We start from the raw sequence: 21,515 nt of genomic DNA, 5'->3' as shown, positions 1-21,515 counted from the left end.
CCCCTGCTGTCCAGGCTGGAGTGGAAAGCAGGCAAACAGGCAGGTTGCAATGGGGAAATGGAGGAAACTCCAGGCTCTTACCCACCTTCTGGGGTGTGGGCAGGTGCTCAACCCTATCCTTGATGCCAGCTTTGTGTATAATTCATATCTCTCTACCCACGCGGCCCAGGGAGGTAAGCTGGGAATCTACAACTGACTGGGGCTGTGTACGCATCTGCGTTCTGTTCTCAGCTTTTTAGTAGATCAGGAATTCTGAGTCAAAAATGCAATAACAGCTCCTTAAAGGGGGCAGGGTGGAGAGAAACATTGCTGTATTTGCAGAAGTGCTACTCAAATGAAGTGGACAGCAAAGGCAGCAAGTAAATTATGACTGAGTAATTGGACCCACAGAGATTTCAGGGGCTAACATGTCTCCCCCTATTTCATGTAAAGTAACCAAGAAATGAAAAGTGCACTAGACCCTTGAGCACTGATTTCAGCATTCTGTAAATCACCTTGAATTTCTCCCAGATCCTTAAGAACATAAAGGTATTATGTTGTTATCTCCTTTGCTGCTGCTTCCATCTCCTACGTCCATGCACTGGGAGGGGGGTCTCTTCTGTTTAATTCTGTATGGCCTTCCTTCTTCAAACACTTTGCCAAATACTGTGTTTACTGGGCAGAACTACATACAGGGCAGGATTCACTGGCATCTCATTTGGTCTGACTGTGAAAGAGAAGCGCAAGGCACATTCTGGACTTGTGCACTTCCGACTTTTGAAACATCTCTCAGTGATGGCCCAAAACACTGTATTTAAAGCAAGGCCTTTCGAAGTTGCCTCTCACGAAGAGCGTGCACTGGACACTTTAAGCCCTGGCCTTAGTAAGCCATGCACTTTAAGCCATGCCTTCTGCCCCAGGGACCACACATGGTAAGAAGTTCTAGGGGTGCGGCACTTGCTTGGGTTTGGTTTCCTTTGGAAGGAGGTCACTTCTTCCTGCTTTGGAAAGGAAGGGCATATTGGTTGCCATTTTGGAATATTTACATTCATTCACAAATACACAGGTTGAGTGTACATGGAGCATGTATGGCTTAAACATCCTTAGAGACAAAGTTCACTGCTCCATGCACCAGGTCTCCAGGGGGAAGGCTGGCAGTGGCACTGTAAGAGGTTCATGGCACCCAAAGCCACTTGTGCCTTTATTCTTCTCTCTCTCTCCCCTCCCCACCCATCAAACTGCAGATTGTCCTTTGTTTCCTTCATGGACCACTACCACATCACCTCAGCTACACAGTGCTTTAGGGTAGGGATGGGGTCCTGAGGAAGCATGCCAACTGGCCAGAATCATGCTGATCTGCCAGAGGAATCAAGGCTCTGACTCTTTGTTGGCCTAGCCCCTTCTCTGTGTGGTCCATTTACCTGGAATCATGCTACCTGAGAGGTGGCTGCCCGGTCTCCTTGCATACCTCCAGGGGCGGAGATCCCACCATCTCCCTAGGCAGTTGGTTTCATTGTCTGGCTTCTCCGACCATTCAGAAGGTTTTTCTGTTTTTCATCTGCCTTCCTGTTATTTAAATCCTTCAATCACTTTTGTTGCCCTTTTCTAAGTTCACTTACCTCAATCCTTTTTAAGTTATGCTGCTTGGAACAAGACACAGTATTTAAGGTAAGGCCTAACCAGAGTAGAGTGGAGCTATTACTTTTAGAAATTATAGAACATATTGATGCAACCTCTTATTCTTATTTTGTCCAATAGCTGAACCTAAATTTGCATTTGTCTTTTTGGCAGACGCATCCCACTTCTGACTCATGCTCAACTTGTGATCAGGTACATCTCAAAGATTTTTTTCACGTGTACTACTGTCAAACCTGGAGAGGATCTTCACTAGAGTCCCTTCCATTTATCAGGCAGCGCTGCTGCAGTATTTAAGTAAATCAGATTTACTCCTGTTGGGACACATGCTAATTTCCAGTTTCCACTGTGTTGAAAACGTGATCATTAACATTGAAATCCCAGGACCCAATTAAATCAGTCCCAAGTTTTGATCTTTTAACTATGGATGGGGCTGTGTGCCATTCACCTTTTCTCGCGACAAATTATCCTGCTGACCCCGTTCTCTCAGCGCAGGCCCCTTTGCTATGGAGGAAAAGAAATAGACACTGGCAGAGTGGCTATGAGCTCTGGCTTTCCATATGGCACCAAACTTTGGTATAGGAGCCGAGGATCCACTTCATAATTGTTTAAAAATATTTATACATTGTCTTCCATTTTAAAAATCACAAAGCAGCTTACAGCAGCTTATAAAACAATACATCGGTGCAATCACAACACCTGAACACTGTTTAGCAAGGCTGAAAACCCCTGGATGCCTTATGGTGAATCATACCATCAGCTCCAAAAGGTCTATGAACCCACATTTTGTCCACTGGCCTGCACTGACGTGGAAACAGTCGAATAGACACAGGACATACTTCCTGGCTTCAGCATAGCATTTGACTAGGTGCTCTGTGATATTCAGATTAGAGAACTAGCTTGGTGTGTCCTGCATGGCTTCACTGCTTGGTCAATCCACAGCCTGCCAGAGAACCATATTCAGAGTATGCTCCTCAATAGCTTCTCATCAGACTGGATGCATGTTCCATCAGAAACAAGTCACTTTGTCTGCAGAGATGCTTGCTCTGGGGCGTCAGCCCAGCAGAAGGGCTGCTCTTGTTTTTGCATCTCACACAGACAATTATGGGTGAAGGAGGAGAGATAGGGAAGAGAGTCTGTGTAGGGAAATGGCCCCTTAAGGAAAAGTTCTTTTTGTTTCCTCCATTAAGCTATGCAGAAATGTGAAGGAGCAAAGAAGTGGGCTTTTTTTAAGGAGGGAGAAGAGAGGGAGGCTGTGGTGCTTCTTGCTGCTCTTCTCCCACCTCTAATGGGGTGAAGCCACTGGGATCAGTCCTCCAGTCTCCCTACACCTAAGAAGCAGCTCCTGAAAACAAGAGTATAGAAATCTAATATAGCAAATGAAATGAAGATCTGTTGTATGGTACACATTTCAGTTTCTCTTCATGGTAAGCAAGATGGAGGACCCATTTGCCATGACCAGGTAAAGGAAGAAAAGGCACCTCCTTCTGCATCTGCATCCAGACCTTCAGTCACCATGGTATTTCTTCTATTTCTGCACAGCCATGTACTCACCGAAGCATGCAACACAGAATGCCATGTGTGGATTGCAACCAAATAAAAACCATGTTAAAATCTGAAATCATTTTGTAATATTTCCTACCTTTTTACATATAAAGACAAGTAAACAACTTAACAGTTTTCTGCTTCTCTTGCCCACTATTCTGCATATGCCCAGTTAAATCAGATGGATGGATAGTTTCTACTTGTTTAAAACATCAGCCACATGAACAATTTCTCCTTCACCCAGCACATTACACAGCAGGCCTGGATGAACCGTCTCTGAACTTTGGGGGAGTTTGTTCTTCTGCTGAAAAGCTACAACATCCTTTAACACAGCAGTTAATTCTTCTAGAGAGAGTGGAGTCTGGAATAACATCTAGCTTAGAAACTAGTACAAGACCATAATCCAAAAAGTCAGATACTTCCTATAGCTTCCCATTTATTTCAATGGAAAACAAGCATCAAAAGGTATTGGTAGTTTGACTAGAATTCACCAGTAGATGCTTTCCTACCCCAGAACTAATAAGGAAAAGGTATTTTTTATGAAATAACATCTGGGGAGGGAATGGTTAACTTCTCCCCTATTAATAAAAAGTACCTTACATTATTTTTATGATGTGTTTACCATCACATCTTGGCCCTTATCCGCTGTACATAAAATGTCACATCTGTCAAATGAATGGTAATTAGGCTGGAAGCTGGTTTTATTTTTAAAAGCTTCTTGTATTGTCTATAACTGCAAGAATTCAACAGGTACCACTCTGAGTCCCACTGTATCTCCATGTGGAGGAACACTGTGCTGGCTGAATTCATCCATGTACAGCCAGCCATCAAAGGCACAAGAGCCCCGTGAAAAAGAGGCATTGCTGTTCAGCTACTCTCTTCAAGTTGCTCATTGCTACCTGTTCACATCTGGCAAGGAGACCCAGGCCACAATTTATATATCTACATTCTCAGATCTGCTGCAACATGGATCTAAAAGTGATCTACAAATGAAGAAGAATCTTTTTAGGAAAGAGATAGAAAAGGAAGTGTCAGGGGCTTGGGCACTGTGCTGGGGGGAAAATGTTTCATTGATATAAAGCTATCAGGAAACTGAAAGCTCATTCTACTGCTGCCATGCCTTCATTTCCCTTGCTGTTACTATGGTTTCTTTGCATTCAAAAAGAGAGGCAAGAAGGAAGGGCCATTTCCTACCCTTTGCAGTTATACAAGCTTTTCAACAATGCTTCCATTGTGGCATATAAGAATATAGCCAAATTCAAAGACTATTGCATCTGAGACCCAAATTGCCCAGGAGCTTTTGTGCAGAATAGATTTGCAGTCTTATTTTCCTAGATATGATTATGAATATGACAAAACTCATATTTCATGCATTTTATGTGCATGCACACACACAAAATCTTCCTAGGCCATATTATTAGGAATCGAGTCAAAACCCAGGCAATTCAGGCCGTTACACTGGCTCCATGAAGATTCATATCCAGGCGGTCACTGGCCAGAACTGTCACACATCCTCCTGACCAAGGTTCTGCTTTTAATGACAGTCTGGCAAACAGCCATTCAAGAGAGAGAGAGAGAGAGCTCCTGGAACAGAGAGAGAACTTAAGGAAAGTCACCCCTGTTGGATTTCTGTTAAAAGCAGAAAGGCCTCTATGCAGCTGTTAGAAGCAAAGTGTTGGTCAACATCAAGATGTCTTTTAAAACTGAATCTTTGAAAATAGTTATGGACTTTGAATTTGTCTGTTTTTTGGAAGCCATTTGGTACTGGAGTTTGAGAATGCAATTCTGTATTCAGCTGGTAGTAAGTCCCATAGAATTAAAAATTTTAGCGGCCTCCCAACTTTGTCTGGGAGACTATGCGATTAATCAGAGCAAAGCACCAGCTCTGAGATCCTGGGAACTATAAAGATCAAGCCTCTGCCCCCTTGCAGTCAGTGCGCAGTCTTCCCCATTGTGGCTCAAGGTATTGCATTTCTATTGATGCTACAGTAAATTAAAGCGTGAAAATATAGTGGAAGTTGGTGCCCTCATTTGGAAATGATGTATCTGGCGATGAGTATATGGCCACCCAAAAACTTGGGATTAGTATAAGGACTGGACTGGCAGCCTTCCATCTGTGCATCCCCTTTCGGTAGTCCACCTGAGACAATTATTGTTTTTGTTACCTGCTGTCAAGTCATCCCCAACTTAGGATGACTCTATGTATGAAAGCTCTCCAAGAGGTCCTCTCGAGGACAGCCTTGTCCAGCTCTTGTAAATTCAGGTTGGTGGCTTCATTTATGGAGTCGATCCATCTTATATTTGGTCTTCCTTCGCTGCTTCTGCCTTCTACTTTCCCTAGCATGATGATCTTTTCCAGGCTGTTTTGTCTTCTCATGATGCGCCCAAAGTATGTCATTCTTGTTCCTAGGGAAAGTTCTGGCTTGATTTGATTTAGGACCCACTTGTTTGTCTTTCCTTTGGTCCAGGTCCAGCCTGGAAAGACTTCTGTTGCCTGGGTAACAGTCAGGTCTGAATTGCACATGTTGCCTGCTAGGCCCTTGTGCGATGGCTTGCTTATTTTCTCCCAATTCCCTATCAATTTCCCTGCATCCTAGATGGCAGCCCCCTGTGAAGCACTGTGTAGTCTCACACTTTGGCCTGCACTTGACTTGGCCTCTAGACTGATATTCTTTGGGATTTGGATGTGCGATGGTGCCCCAAGCAACTGAACTCCCAACCCTGCCAAAACTCGTACTGTATTTCTTCCATGCTTGGCTGTCAGAAACTGAAGCTTAATTCCTGCCAACCATTGCAAATTATTGTTTTGATTCTAATTTTTCAGAGCTAGCTCTCTTCATTTTTCCTTTTTTCTGTAAAAAGAAAGAAAAGATGTTCTGGCCCTTGTGGAATTCTTAGAGATTTATCAACTGAGAGCCATTGCTGTTTCCATAGCGATGGCTTCCATTTCACAGAAACCTGTTTTCAAATTAAATTTCCATGTGAAAACAATGGCAGAAACTGCAGGGAAGATACCAACTTTGTAATATCTCAAGGCTGGTATGCCTACTGTTCTTTTCTGAGAGTTTGAAGATAAACAAAAGCTTTTCTCCATTGTTGAAAAAGAGCACTATCATTAATATTTTCTTTCTTCAACATTCATAATTACAGTAACAGACCAAAATAGCCCCCTGCAAACAAACAAATATGCCCTTAATTTCAGCCCCACCAATTCATCTTCTAAAGTTCAGTTGTTACTTAATAAAGTGAGGGTCATATGGGGTAAGATGATTTCTGAGATATGACCCAGGATGTCCTTCCTCCGTTCTGTTCTGTGAAATATTGTCAGAGAAAAGGAATGAAAATGAAAAATGAACAGAGACAGTTAATCCCTTCATCGAGCAATCAATATTGGACTTAAAATGACAAAAGAGCTTAGAAGTAATTCAAAATTCAATTTCTGTCCATTCCTTTGAAGTCATGACATAACTCGCATTCCCAGCTCCATATGGTCACAGACAGACTTCCCTTCTAATACTGTTGCTGTTTGTTTTGTTCAGTTATTAAATGTCCAAGCTGCCTGCCAGGTTACAACATCTGAGATTGTTTAGTTTAAAGAAAAGGTATGTGAGGTAAGACATTCAAATAGGTGTACAAAATCGTGAATGGTGTGGGGAACCTGAATGGGGAGACATTTTTCTCCCTTTCTCTCAATACAATTATTATTACATTGCACTGATATGCTTTCTTTTGTCCTCTTGTTAGGGAATCAAGGCAACTTACGCACTCAAATTTTTATCCTCCCAACAACAACCCTGTGAGGTAGGTAGGTTGGGCTGAGAGTGAGTGACTGGCCCAAAGTCACCCAGTGAGCTTCATGGCTGAGTGGGGACCGGCTCCTGGATCTCCTGGGTCCTCAGTCCAGCACTCTCAGCCCCACACCACACCAGCATCTGGGTCACCCCATGGAGACAACTAGTGGAAAATTCAGGTGAGATAAAAGGATGTACTTCCTCAGATACTGCAGAGTTAAACTGTTGAATTTATAGAAAGGCACAGCAATGGGCACCAATTTGCTTGGCTTTAAAAGAGGATTAAACAAACTCATGGAGGATTTGCTTATCAATGGCTATGATTCCTGATGGCTATATGCAACTTACAGTACCAGAGGCAGTATACCTATGTATACCAGTCACTGGGGTACAGGAGTGCTATTGTACTCATAGAAACATAGGGAAAAAGCGAGTGAGAAGGTCAGGCCATCTAGTCTGACCCCTGGCTCCAGCTTATGTCCCACATGTCAGTTTTTCACAGGTAACTGTTTGCCTACTATATGAGCAGAAGGCTGGACTAGCTAGATCTTTGTCTGATCCAGCATGGCTCTTATGTTCTTTGCCTCCAGGGTCAGTTTTTAAAGTTTATTTTTAAGGCAGACTTTCAGAATAGGAGCAAAATGTGAAGATATACCCTTGCTTTGGTTATGTATGTCCACAGCCGGGACATGGGTGGCCGGAGACAAGGCAAGATAAGAGCAACAGAGGCACGATGTCCAGGCAACAGAACTTAAGACAGAGTCCAAAAAGCAGAGCTTAATGGAAAGTCCAAATCTTAGTCATGGTACAGACCGAGGGCAGGGACCACAAGAATGAGGGCAGGACAAGGACATGATAAGGAACAAGCCAAGGGTTGAGAACCTGGAGGACAAACAGAGGTGCAGGTACCTTGGACAGGATGGCTGGGCAGGACACACAGCAAGGCAGAATGCATGAGGCAAGAGGAACCAGAAGCAGCAAGGGCCAGGCAAGATGCAGGTGCAGCAGCAAGCAGAGGAACCTGCACTGCTGGGGCTGCATGGCAAGGCAGGAGACATGGCAAGACTCAGGATGCACAGCAGGAGCCAGGAGCCGGAAAGGTCAGGCAGGATGCAGGGACAGCAGCAAGCAGGAGGACTTGTGTTGCTGAGGCAGCATGGAAAGGCAGGAGACACAGCAAGAGGCAGGAGCATGAGAGGTCAGGCAGGATGCAGACACAGTGGCAAACCGGAGGCCCTTGTGCTGCATGGCAGCATATCAAAGCAGGAGATGGGGCAGATGCAGGGACCCAGACCGGTCAGGCAAGGTGCAGGCACTGCAGCTACAAAAAGGCCAGTTCTGGATGGAAGGGCTTACTCTTCTACGGCTTTTGCAGCAGGATTCTTAGCTGGCATTCATCAGTTGAATGGGAGCTCCAGCAGGGCTTGGGGCTGATCCTGCAAATACAGTGGTGGTAGTGCTGGTACTGGCCACTAGAGCAGTCCTGATCCTGATAGCCTCTTACAATTCGACTTTTTCATATTTCCATTGTGCTAGATACCCATCTTAATGATACTTGGCAATTATATGCTCCCTGATCAGTATAGGGAATTTCAGAACAGTCATAAAGCTAGGACACAATTTTATACTGCAGTATAAAAACTGTGACCATTTACACCTGTGTGCACTCAGGAAAATGTGAATATAACTTCATAACCACATCATACATGACTATAAAGAGGCATAAAAACCATAAGAAAAGGTGTGCAGGATCTGACCAAAATCCTATCTAGCCCAGCCTTCTGTCTCCAGAGCATCCAGCCAGCCGCCTGTGGGAAGCCGACAAAAGAGACATGAGTAAACAGCGCCCTCCCACTCATGGGCAGTATCCAGTGATGACCATCAGCAACGAGGTCCCACTGCTGCCTCTGTTCTGCCAAGGGCTACTGCTTGTGCAGTGAGATCAAGTGCTTCCGGGGGTGAGCCCTAAAATAAGTGAAAATACTTGTTTCTGGAACTGGGCAGGTTGGCCTCCTGCCTTATGTAAACTCTGCTGACCTGCACCATTCCAGAAATGAGCGTTCCGGCTTGTTTTGGCTTGCTCCCAGAAATGCCAGCCTCTGTGGTACAAGCCGTGTACCCCACCGTGCAACAGACTTGGCAGGGCTGGCTGCTTGCAAATGTTCACCACTGAACACTGCCTCCTGTTCCCCACTTACTGGTATTGCCGCCAATATTTTAAGTAGTATATAACCATCATGACTAATAGCTGTCAATAGTCTTAACCGCCATGAATTTGTCTAATCTCCTTTAAAGCTATCTAGGTTAGCGACCATCACTATATCTTGCAGTTACTTTAATTATGTAGTGAAGAAATGCTTTCTTTTGTCTGTCCTGAATCTCCCTCTGTTTGGCTTCATTGATGACCTTGGGTTCTAGTATTATGGGAGAAAGAGAAAAGCTATCAATTCCCCCACACCATGCATAGCTGTATAACGACTTTGGGTGGGAGTTTCTGCATTTCCTGTTATGATAAAGCCTTATTAGTAGATACTGTGTTTTCTGCACCAATCAATTCTAACAGATCAGCTCCATATTATCAGCTCTATACTACTTGTGTTTGCTTTCTCTGCAATGCAACATAAGGAGGAGCAAAAGTCCAGGTGCTGTCAGTGAGGTGAACAAGGGGACTTAAAAAGGTTATGTGATTAAGGGTAAGACCATTTTCTTTTATCTCAAGTTCCAAAAGATTTAATGCCAGAAGGGGCAATTTATAATTATCTAGCCTGAGCTCCTGCATGTCACAGGTCACAGAATTTGACCCACCAATTTTTTTGCATCAGCTTCAACAATTTCAACAGGAACAGAAGTATGTACTCTTGAGAAACAGAAAGTCTTGTTTCAAAGAATCCAGGTGAAGGAGCTTTCTCCTTGGGAAACCACTGCCATGCTCAGCTTATTCTTATGGTTCCCATTCTAGATTGAACTTGGTCTTCTTGGATATCTAAACAGGTTCTTTTAGCTTATGTTGGCAACAGATATTAAACAGACCCAAGAAGCACAGCTCATTTTATCAAAGGCTAATTTTGCTGCACACCCTTCGACATCCAGAATTGTATTGAACAATTCTGCTATTTACATGTGCTAAAGAGAACAGCGAATATACACACTCACAGACCAGAAACTGGAAAACAGGAAGTTGTGAGAAAATGCTCGGACAGAGATACTTGCACAAACAAGTGGTCACTTGGGCGTGGCAATATCTCTCCATGAGCCCATAAACTAGCAGGCAACCTGACATGTCTGCCCCAGCATGCCCTGTGACATAGCAGGGATTTGGGAATTGTGGACATGCACCTCAAAAATATCACAACACAGCTGTGGGAATGCAGTAACATGTCTTGGGCTGTTGAAAACATTATGATCCCTTGCCCCATTCTGTGATCCTTTGAGACTTGCAGGGAAAGCTGGTAGCATCCAATGGAAGTCAGAACAAGGCAAGGAAAAAAATCCCTGCAGTCCCTTGGATACCTCCAAGCAGCTGCTGCTGGCTGGTATACTCTCCTTACTGCTATAGGAAAATGTTGTCTCAACAGGGAGATGAAGCCTTATGTAGGCTAACAAGACCTGTAGTGTTATCAACTCTACCCCTCCTGCAGGAGCTGACTAGGGTGGTAAAGGACCTGTGCTTGATTTGTGTTCCCTAGATGGCATATAATAAATGAATGTGTAGGATTTACAAAACTAAACTAAATGGATAGCCTTTAAAAATACTCTGTACAAAAAGTGCCAGTGTGGTGTAGTGGTTAAGAGCATGGGACTGGGACTCAGACGATCTGGGTTCTAGTCCCCGCTCGGCCATGGAGCCAACTGGGTGACTTTGGGCCTGTCACAGACTCTCAGCCTGACCTACCTCACAGAGTTGTTGTTGTGGAGATAAGATGAGAGCAAGAGAAGGAGAATTATGTAAGCCAATTCTTTGAAGCCAATTTGAATTCTTTGTAAGCAAAATGGTGGGATATAAATCTAATAAATACAATAAAAATAAAATAATACAATTATTGCTCTCTGAACTGAGGGACTGACTACTGAATCGGGTTAAGGATGTGGTATAAGTTAAGAATTATGCCGCCGCTGCCACTGCTATTTCATTTCTGTACAGCCTCACAGCTGAAGCTCTTTACGCAGTTTAAGAGTCAGAATTAGAAGCAGCCTAACCAGAATCCATTAGCTAATCTGATACTGTCTTACTTCATTTATACACAGATTGCTATTTCCCATTATAAAAAGCACTTGTACCCTAGGATGTTAGTAGCTATTTTACTGTATTATTTTATTTTTAGTGTTCATGCATAATGCAGTTAAGCATATGTTGTGCACCCTATATTTGGGCATGTGACTCTCTTGCTGTCTCTAGAACGAGATTAAACTTGAAGAGCCTTTTTTCTTTTTCTTTCTCCAGCTTGTCTCAACCAGTGTCCCCCCAGTTTCTGCAAACCAGTCTTTCTGCCGTTGCTTCCACCTCTCTCAGCCAGCCTTCCCTCCCTCTCCCCATTTTAAAAACCTGTTGATGCTGGTGCCAGTGGTCATCACCCCCCTCCCCCTCCCCATCCTGCCAGCCCTGAGCTGCCAAAAAAGTGCCGTCGCAGAACTTGCGAGAGCTCATTAAAACAAAACAAAATTGTAAAAAAAATAACAAAAAAACCCCTCATAAGTAGCAATGATCTGAAGAACTCAGACCTGGCCTTTGGGGATATGGCCAGTGAGAGCAAAAAAGCAGTAAAGGGCCATGTCTCCTAACGGCCGTGCCTGCTTTCTTCAGATCACAGCCACTCATGCAAGAAAGAAGAAAACGGAAAAGAAAGGCATTTAAAATGGCGTGGCACAGCTGGGGTTCTGCTTCCTTTACCTAGTGCAGCAGGGCTGGGCTGGCAGGAGAGGGAGGGGGCTCAGACCCAGGAGTTATCTGGGAACTCTCCAAGCCCCCGACTTGCACCTAACACCTGGCTTTTGCCATGCCACTGATCTCAACACATGTATACATCTAACTTCTGAACTCACACCCAGCATCTCACAAAGTAGGCTATTGCTGATGGAAGCTCGTGCTATAATACACCGTAGACTGAACCTTTACTTCTGAGGACACCCCAAACAAAATGAGGTGGGTAGATGGAGTCTCTGAAGCAGTCGGCGTGAGCTTAAGTGGACTCCGGGGGAGGGTGGAGGACAGGAAGGCCCGGAGGAATGTTGTCCATGGGGTTGCGGTGGGTCGGACATGACTTTGTGGCTAGCAACAGCAAACAAAAATGTTTTGTTTGTTTTTCTACAAGAGATTGGCCACGTTTCTTTTAGGTCTAGCCATGTAACTTGATAGTCACATCAGCATAAAGCCCACCCACCCACATGCACATACACATTTCTAAGAGTTCAGAAGTGAAAGTTAAATAAGGACATATGTGATACAAGCACTGTCGGCTTATGATGCTTGGGGGCCAGATGTTTAACCTTCACATTACTTTGACATGATATAAATCGTAGCTGTACTCAGTAGCAACATGAAAATAATGGGTGAGAAGGTACAATCCCTTCATGACGTTTAGTCTTTGTTCGAGAATTTGATGTGATTGGGAATGACTTCAAATCTGTTGTTATAATTAAGAGTTGGCCTTAGGCCATAGGCCTTTCCCCTGGGTGGGGGGCCGATTGCAATCCAGGAGACCTCAGATCTCAGCATGATATTTCCTGAAGCCTCTCTCATCCTTGCAGTTAAGTTTGCACCACATGATTCCAAAGGTTAAGACTGAAGTTGTACAGGAACTGCAGAGTCAGAGTGAATAAGACATTTCATGCCAATTCTGACCAGACAAAGAAAGATCAGGAGCAGTTTCCTATATGAAAACAGGTTTGTCATTACTCTTTTCCTGTCTGTCTGTCTGTCTGTCTGTCTGTCTGTCTATCTATATATTAAATTTGTATGCCATCCAATTACTTGCGTCTCTGGACGGCTTACAGCATAAATAAATTGACAACCTACTCTGGCTGGATTAATAAAATACAATAATAAAATTCAATATTAAAACATATTAAAATATTGATTAAATAAAAAGGTCTTAACCTGGCTCTGAAAAACATATAATGACGGCACCAGGCGGACCTCTCTGGGGAGTGCATTCCATAGTCGGGGCGCCACTGCAGAGAAGGCCCTCCTTCAGGTACTCTGTCTCCTAACATCTTTCACAGAGGGTTCCTGGAGGAGGGCTTCTATTGCTGATCTCAGGGAGCGGGAGGGCAAATAGGGAAAAAGGTGTTCCTTTAGGTATCCTGGTCCCAAGCCGTTTAGGGCTTTATAGGTAATAACCAGCACCTTGAATTGAGCCCAGACTTTGAAGGGAAGCCAATGGAGTTGATAGAGGACTGGGGTTATATGAAAATAACACCCAGTTCCCGATAGCATCCTAGCAGCTCTATTTTGCACCATCTGAAGTATCTGGACTGTCTTCAAGGGCAGCCCCACATAGAGCACGTTACAGAAATCCAACCGTGAAGTAACCAATGCGTGTGTTACTGTTGCTAGGCAATCCTCCTCCAGGTAGGGACTCAGCTAGTAGATTAGCCGAAGCTGAAGGAAAGCGCTCCTCACCACCGCTGTCACTTGGGCTTCCAAGGACAGCTCTGGGTCAAGGAGCACTCCCAGGCTGCGGATCCTGTCCTTTAGAGGGAGTGCAAACCCGTCCAGGGCAAGGCCCAAGTCACCTACCCAGGAGCTCGAATCACCCACCAACAGAACCTCCATCTTATCTGGATTGCCCTTCAGTTTATTGGCCCTCATCCGGCCCATTACCTCGGCTAGGCACCAGTTCAGTACAGCCACTGCCTCGCCTGGGTTAGTTAAAAAAGAGAGGTAGAGCTGGGTGTCATCAGTATACTGATGACTCCGCAGCCCAAACCTCCTAATGACCTCTCCCAGTGGTTTCATGTAGATATAAAATAGCAAGGGGGACAGAATGGAACCCTGCGGTACTCCATGGTATAGCTGCCATAGCACAGAGCCATAGTCCCCCAGCACCACCTTCTGGAATTGGCCGTCAAGGTAGGAGTGGAACCACTGCCAAGCAGTGCCTCCGACTCCCAATCCCGCCAGCCTATCCAGGAGGACACCATGGTTGATGGTATCGAAAGCCGCTGAGAGGTCCAGGAGAACCAACAGGGACGCACTCCCCCATCTCTCTCCCTGCACAGGTCATCATACAGGGCGACCAAGGCAGATTCAGTGCCGTACCCAGATCTGAAGCCGGGTTCAGATAATCAGTTTCATCCAAGAGTACCTGGAGTTGTCCCACCACCACCCATTCCAACACCTTGCCCAAAAATGGGATGTTGGCCACTGGTCTACAATTGGCGGCCATCTCTGGATCCAGAGACGCCTTCTTTAGGACAGGCCTGATTACCACCTCATTTAAAGGAGCAGGCACCCGGCCCTCCCTCAGAGAGGCATTAATAACCTCCAGGATCCAGGAGCCAATCCCGTGTTTGGCTTTGGTCAGCAGCCACCAAATAATTAGCATTATTGCTATTACAATAATCAGTTCATAAATACCACGGGGAGTCTCCATGAATATAGTCTCAGACCTTCTTCTAGCCCTCCATCTGTGTGACGATTTCCTGTCCTATCTGTGGGCTTCTGCAGGCATCTTGGTGGGCCACTGAGTGAACAGAACACTGTGCCAGTTAAGGACTTTGGTTTGATCCAGCAGAGCGGTTCTTTTGTTCTGAAAGTCTGGTGATCATTTCCAACACTAATAAGGAAGAGAGACTGCTAGTAAAGGATTATCAGCCTTGGTGCCAGTTGAATATAAATGTTACTTATGTACCATTTTGTTTTGACATTGTTCAATTGCTCTCTCTCCACCTGCTCACCCTTTGTCTGTATGTCTGGTCTTGTTAGGGCTTTTCTACACAAAGGTATTAATCTGCTGCATCTATTTTTGATTTGTTGCAGAATCAAGAGCACTACAGAAGGCGCTTGTCTTGCATTTCTGTGAAATAACCTCTTGGTGGCACCATGGTATAGCAAAATAGCACAAATACACAACTGGCAACAACTTTCTTTCAGGATCAGAAATAATACCCCATTTTCCTTCTAAAAACAAAAATAATTGGTTAGAAATGCTGTTTGAAAACAGAAGTGAAAATCAGACATCATTTAAAGAACCCACATACAGCCATGAATGAAGGGCACACCATAAACACCTTGTATAGAAGGGGTTCTTAGTGCATAAGCCTGAGGGCAGGTCTTGTTCCCCTGCCCCTTACCAAGGTGAACCATTTTGGGATGTCAGCAAAATCTCAGTGGACTCAAAAAGGCTGAGTTTCTTGGAGCCTGTGATAGATTGGCTTGCCCAGGTTGCACGGTGTCTGTGGGGATTGCAGAGCGATTTTTAAATGTTGTGTCTTTTTGCACAGCTTTAGTGCCCACCACCTCATCTGAGAACAGCAAGCCGGCTTGTGGGGTGCAGGGTGGCTGTCACCCAACACCTCACAGCTGTTCCTCATGCTTTGCCCTAGTGGTAGGTCCGGCCCTGCTTCTCTTACCACAGAAAGTCTATTAAAGTGAAAAAGATGGGAAAGCTACATATTACTTCTGACTGTTAGCACCAGGAGCCCGCAAGCATCTGTGGTTGTGTCACAGAAAAGGCACAAGAAGAGGGTAGGGCAGATGAAACAGGGCTGTATTTGTAGTTAACAAAACAAAACAAATTTAGCAGCTTTGGTAGCATACGTCACACCAGTAAATGCCATGTTAAAATGATGTCAACCTGACTTGGATGATGCCTAAAGGAGATGCTTAAAAAAAATCCAAGAAAATAAAGTTAGCAAATGCAAGTGTAAATTGCTGATTAAAGTCATTGAGGGACCTTAATAGCTTGGGGAAATCATTAATTATGAACAATACTTTCATGGAAGGGGCTTCATATAATTATGACGGAGGTTTTATTAATTATGGCACAAGATACTTTTCCCCACTGGGGTTTTTAAAAATCAGAGCCGTCCCTGATGAATAAAGCACATTCATGGGGACACTCTTGATGGTCTCAGAGCACAATCCAATGAATGTTCTGACAGAAAAAAAGTTCCATAACACGTGGCATATTGCAAATTATAGGGCATTTTTTCCAATCAAAACATACATAGGAAATGTGTTAGTAATAAACCACTGGACAGGATCCAGACAAAATTTCCCTGGCATGTGTTTCCTTTGCAGGATCCAATGGTCTTGACTGAGTTCTCACGATCATGGAGGCTAAATAAGTCATGGTGGCTTGGTTTCCTTCCCAGCATGCACCACCAGCAAGTCATCCAATTAGAACAGTTACCTTCACTGTGGACTTGGCTTCTTGTGACATCTGAGCCCAGTGAGGCTGGATAGCTGCAGTGGTTTACAAACCACCTTGAAACCCTAGGACAAGCCACGGGTTTCAGGGTGGTTTAAAAATTTGCCCAGGCACCCACTGTGGCCAGGTTCAGACATCATGACAACCTGCATCCAAGCAAGGGTGTGCTAATCAGGCAGCTCACGACTGCCACAGGCTCAGAGTGACAGGGACCGTGGCTTATTTTTCTCCTGAGATCATGCAAACCTGCCCCTCTCTGCACCCAGTTGTTTCCTTCCTAGGCTGGGGTAATTGTTGCCGATGAGAACTGCTATATTCACTGCACTGATGAATGTTGCTTGACAAAACACTCACAGGCCTATGCAACATCCCCCAGCAAAACAACCTCCTCCTTCTCAAGCCCAGCATCATTTTGAATATGTTCGAGCATTTTCGCATGATCACTCTCCCTTATAAAATCCTTTAGGAACTGGTTGGGTAAACACTTGGCAATTATAGGACTTTTCCTATCTATACACACATAGGATCATGCCTTAAACTGATTTAAGTTTGCATGCCCAGATACAAGTGACTGCATCCATGTGTATGTAAAAAAAGCTATTTGATTTTTTTTTTCACATTCTTAAGTTCAAACACATCACCCTTTTTATCAGCAGGAAGAGAAGCTCCAAGTAGCATTATTTTGCAGAAGTTTGCAAAACAAGCTTTGTACCTCATAGGATTACTTATTCTCTCTTGTGAGCTGTGAATACTCTTCTAGTGCTTTCTATGTAATGCAGCTTTTTTCTATGTAATGCAGCTTTTGCAAATCACTTGCTACTTAAATCATTATTATTACCAAAAGAGGGAGAAGCAGTTTTCAGTTGCTGCCTTTTGTGCAGACCTAGATTAGGAATCTCAGTTTAATAGCAGTAGCTTTGCATTTGGAATATTATTTCATAATGCTATCAGAGTGATACCATTTAAAAATCTACCTACACACCCTTCTGCGATCCTGCTGACTGTATCCAATGTTCTTGCAATTAAACTGTGGCTGGTTGTAGTCCAGCTATTTTTCTACCAACAGCACAGTGAAAACTCATCCGTTCCTTTTTCTCTCTATCATAATAACGTGCTTGATGAAAGAAACAGCTTGTTCGTGTAGGGAAATATAAGAGATGACTGCTTTGTACCATACGTCAGCACTGTTTGGCCTCTGCAATATGGTTATAGCACAATAAATTAGATAAATTAGAGCAAGCTTCCTTTTTTCTGAAGGGCAAAATATATGGTACAACAAACACAATCAAAGTCCACAGTTCAAAGCAGAAACTGATCACCCACGCTCAACAACACTGCTTTTGTATAGATGTATCGTTAATTTATGCCAGTGCTGCTTAAATCATTAACTAAAAGGACATACCAGTAGGGCAGTGGGGTTATTTGGGCTGATCTGACAGTCCCATAAGGGGCTTATTTAGGGTGAAGCTGTAAATTTTAAGAAACATAGGGCTGCCACTAAAAATTGCATTCCTGCTCTGCTCTGCTCTTACTTACCTAAAGTCTCCAATCCTGTTTAATCTTGTGAAGCTAAGCAGGGTCAGGCCTGGTTAGAATTTGGATGGGTGACTTGAATATATGATTCTATGATTATAGTCATAAACTACCAAGAGGCTATGGGCAGTTCAGAAATGTAAGAATAATAATATTCCTTTATTTGTATTCTCCCACCCCCACCACAGAAAATGTACAGTTTACCTTACTTTATGTATGGATGTCACAGCAAAATGCAGTTCCACTCCATATTATTGGCTGTCAGAGGAAGGGGTAAGGAGGCCAACATCAGATTATTGGAGAACTCAACCCAGGGCTGCCATTTCCTATGGCAACCATGCGCTCATTGTAATATGACCCACTGCTAGGGATGTGCTGCAGATGCAGAGAGTTACATCAGGTCCCTGTGTCTACCTTAGACCGTAACTGCCCTGATATTTCCCATCAGACATTCAGTATTTCACTAAATAACTGGTGATCAATTGGAAGCCCTGCATTTTTCCAATTCCTGTATTTGCAAGAAAGACTCCAATCAACACCCCACCTGCTCATGTTGTTTAGAGCAGCTTCGTTTCTGCTAAACAGAAAAGAAAAGCCCTCAGGGTATTGCATTAAAAAGTCCTGGAAACCGCTCCATGGAACGAGTGAGTGACTATACCTTGTACCACCACAAGGGAGGTTCAATGAGCATTTTGCTTAATGGATCAAGAAGATGACGGACTGCATTCCAAACTACAAGAAGAACACCAATGTATAGAAGGATTTCTTATCCCACCTGTGGTCACTACCTAACAAGGAACTATCTCCGAGCTTTGCAAGCTTCTTGAGGACTGGTAGAATCCAGATCCTTTTAACACTCTGATGTCCTCTGAGGCTGAACATTTCTTTGGAGCCTCATATCCTTCTTTGCCCAGTTAGAGTGTTGATGTGGTCCTATTCACATATGACACCCACAGGTAGTTGCTCATCTCTGTGGTTTCAGACAACCCATAATACCAGAGATGTGGAGAATGCCCTTCTCACTTCCTGCCCTCTCTGAGAGCATGTCTGTGCTGACAGATTCAAGCAGTAAAGGAGGACTTGACTATACATAGGGTGGCCGCACCAAAAAAAGGGGAAATGCCTCATCAAGAATTGCAACAGAAGAGGCTTACAATTTGCATAAAATATGCTAATTTATATGAGTAGATACAACCTTAGAAATAATTACCATCACTTAAATAGAAATATAGCTCCCCTCCACAGAGTACAGAAGGCTGTGACCAGGTGACCTGTTCTGTCTGCTGTGCAGGTGCCAAGTGGTGACGGTCAATAGTTCACTGTCTTTGAACTGGAATCAGACAGGACAGCCCTTCAAATAAATGATACCTTCAAAGAGAGGACAGTGCTCTGGAAAAGATAACACACGACCGCATTCACGGTAAAATTTGTGGTGGCATGTAGGAAGTGGCATGATTGAATGCCCCTCGTCTGTCTGTCTGTCTGTCTGACTGCCTGTCTCCCTATACACATTAAAACCATATGTAAGGGAGAAGGGTGTGCTCATTCCAGACATGCTATGTTTCTCTGCATGCGGATTCTACCCCCCACCCTGCTCATATACAGTTCCGTACCTGCTACTGAACAGGGTGTAGTGCAGGGGAAACTTCCACATTTAATTCTGTTGATTGCAGAAGCTGATGCTAAGTCACAGCTGCATTTGGACCATTTCACATGGGCAGCCTTTGGCTTGCATTTCATTATATGCTGCGTAAACCAGGAGTGAATGCCATATGCTCCATCCCCCCAAATCTGTGCGGCTTGTAATTTATCGTAGGAAACTGCTCAGAACATACAATTACTTGAGACAGGTGGTAACAAATGTCTTTGCTAACAGGCAGAAACAAAATGATAGCCTCTAGTTCTACATGAAAAGGAGAACGAGAGGGATGAAGGCTGGTTAATGGGCGGAAGAGGTAGTCCTACCAGTGGCATTTTCAGGAAAGAAATGTTGGCATTTGACAAACTAATTGCATGTTTTGTGAATACAGAAAATATACCCCCCTTCACAAGGTATTGGGTGGATGACCTTTGTAAAAAAGAAAAAAGAAAACAACAGTGTGCGTGCACACACACAGATAAATGGCAGTAAGAGAAACCAGCCATGGAAAAATAGAATGTAATCTAAAAATATAGTATTATATTGATCCAAAAGTATTCTAACCTCAACTATTTTGTAGCCTTTGGAGATTGCAAATGCAAATGTGTCTTGTGGCCACTGCAGAGTGAGTCCACCGAAACAGCAGAAAATGAGGTGGAACGATGGCATATAACAGATGGGCTAGGAATGAATTCTTTTTACCTGATTTGCTACTTTTCTCCTCTTCCACAGGAGTAATCAGAGCTTTAGACAGCGTGCAGGACAACTCTCACAAACCGAAAGTCTGGCTTTTGCTGCCCCTGTGGCTCCTGGGCTTCCAGAAAGCCCTTTCAATCTCATGCCTTCCAGATATCTTGAGTGGCAACTTTCATCAGCCCCTGCAAACACCGACACACCCCTCAGATGATGAGAATTGTAGTTCAGCACATGTGTAAGGTGCCAGGTTGGGGAAAGTTCTTCCCAGAAACAAATAGAAGGAGAAAGGGCATTGCCAGCTGCCCTCACTCAGCCTGTGTCCACATACTATAGAATACCATCTTTCCAATGAAACTATAGTTGGTATAATAACAAAATATTGTGCTTTGTGACTCCTTAAAGGCTAACCAATTTACTGTGGGCATAGATTTTCCTGGGCTAGAAAATTTATGGCCCAGATGGAAGTTAAGGCTACACATGTGTTGGTCTGGAAAAATCTTTGCTGGCTCTGCTGAAACAGACATGGGGCCAAACTAAATGTATTTCTCCCACCCACCCCACTGCTCTGCTGGCCTCAGAGCAGGAAAGCGGCTGAAGAGGTATTCTGAAAATAACGATATCCTGCAAAGAAAGGTTTCAACTCCATCTCTCCCAGTGCTACCCAAGCTGTGATCAAATGCACTCAGCATGTTCCTAAAATAAGACATAATATGGAGATGGATCTCCTAGTTGTCTCTAAAAATTAGTACAGCATTTTATTTATAAGAAACTGTAACAGGGAAAGGCATAGCAGCTTTATCTTATTTAACCTTATGAAGAAACCTGCACATATGGATAGTTTCAATGAGGATTTTGGAACTGGACAATTTGACTTCAATCTGCCTCCCTTTGGACTCTCAATGCATCCCATCCAGATGAGCAAAGTGTTGCGTATGAAAGCTCCTTGTAATGATCTTACTCTTCAAGATTTAAGATAAGCCAGTTCCCTTCAGTCCTCCCCGTACCTCGTTATCTTGGCTCTGATGGATTAATAGGTTCTCCTGCACAATCCTTTTCCGGGCAAAGGGATCGAATGCCTCGCATTCAGCTCTTCCACCAGACCTTTTATGCTCACAACCATTGTAAGCAAAGGGGAACAGCTGTGGGGAGGGCATCATAAGCTAGCAGCATAGGTTTATTTGGGTCTTGTTTTTAATTCTACAGCACTCTTTTAAGCGGCTGACTTTCTGCAAAGCTGTCCAGGTTTTGAAGCTATAGGTTTTGCAGCTTTGACTCTCTCTGGGCCTGAGATTTTCTCCAGACTTTCAGATGCGATTACTATGTCAA

The sequence above is a fragment of the Varanus komodoensis genome, unplaced genomic scaffold (genome assembly GCF_004798865.1).
Source record: "Varanus komodoensis strain SLA01 unplaced genomic scaffold, ASM479886v1 scaffold1, whole genome shotgun sequence".
Taxonomy (NCBI): Eukaryota; Metazoa; Chordata; class Lepidosauria; order Squamata; family Varanidae; genus Varanus; species Varanus komodoensis.
The sequence above is the reverse complement of the archived record's forward strand: the minus strand, read 5'-3'. Positions refer to the sequence as shown.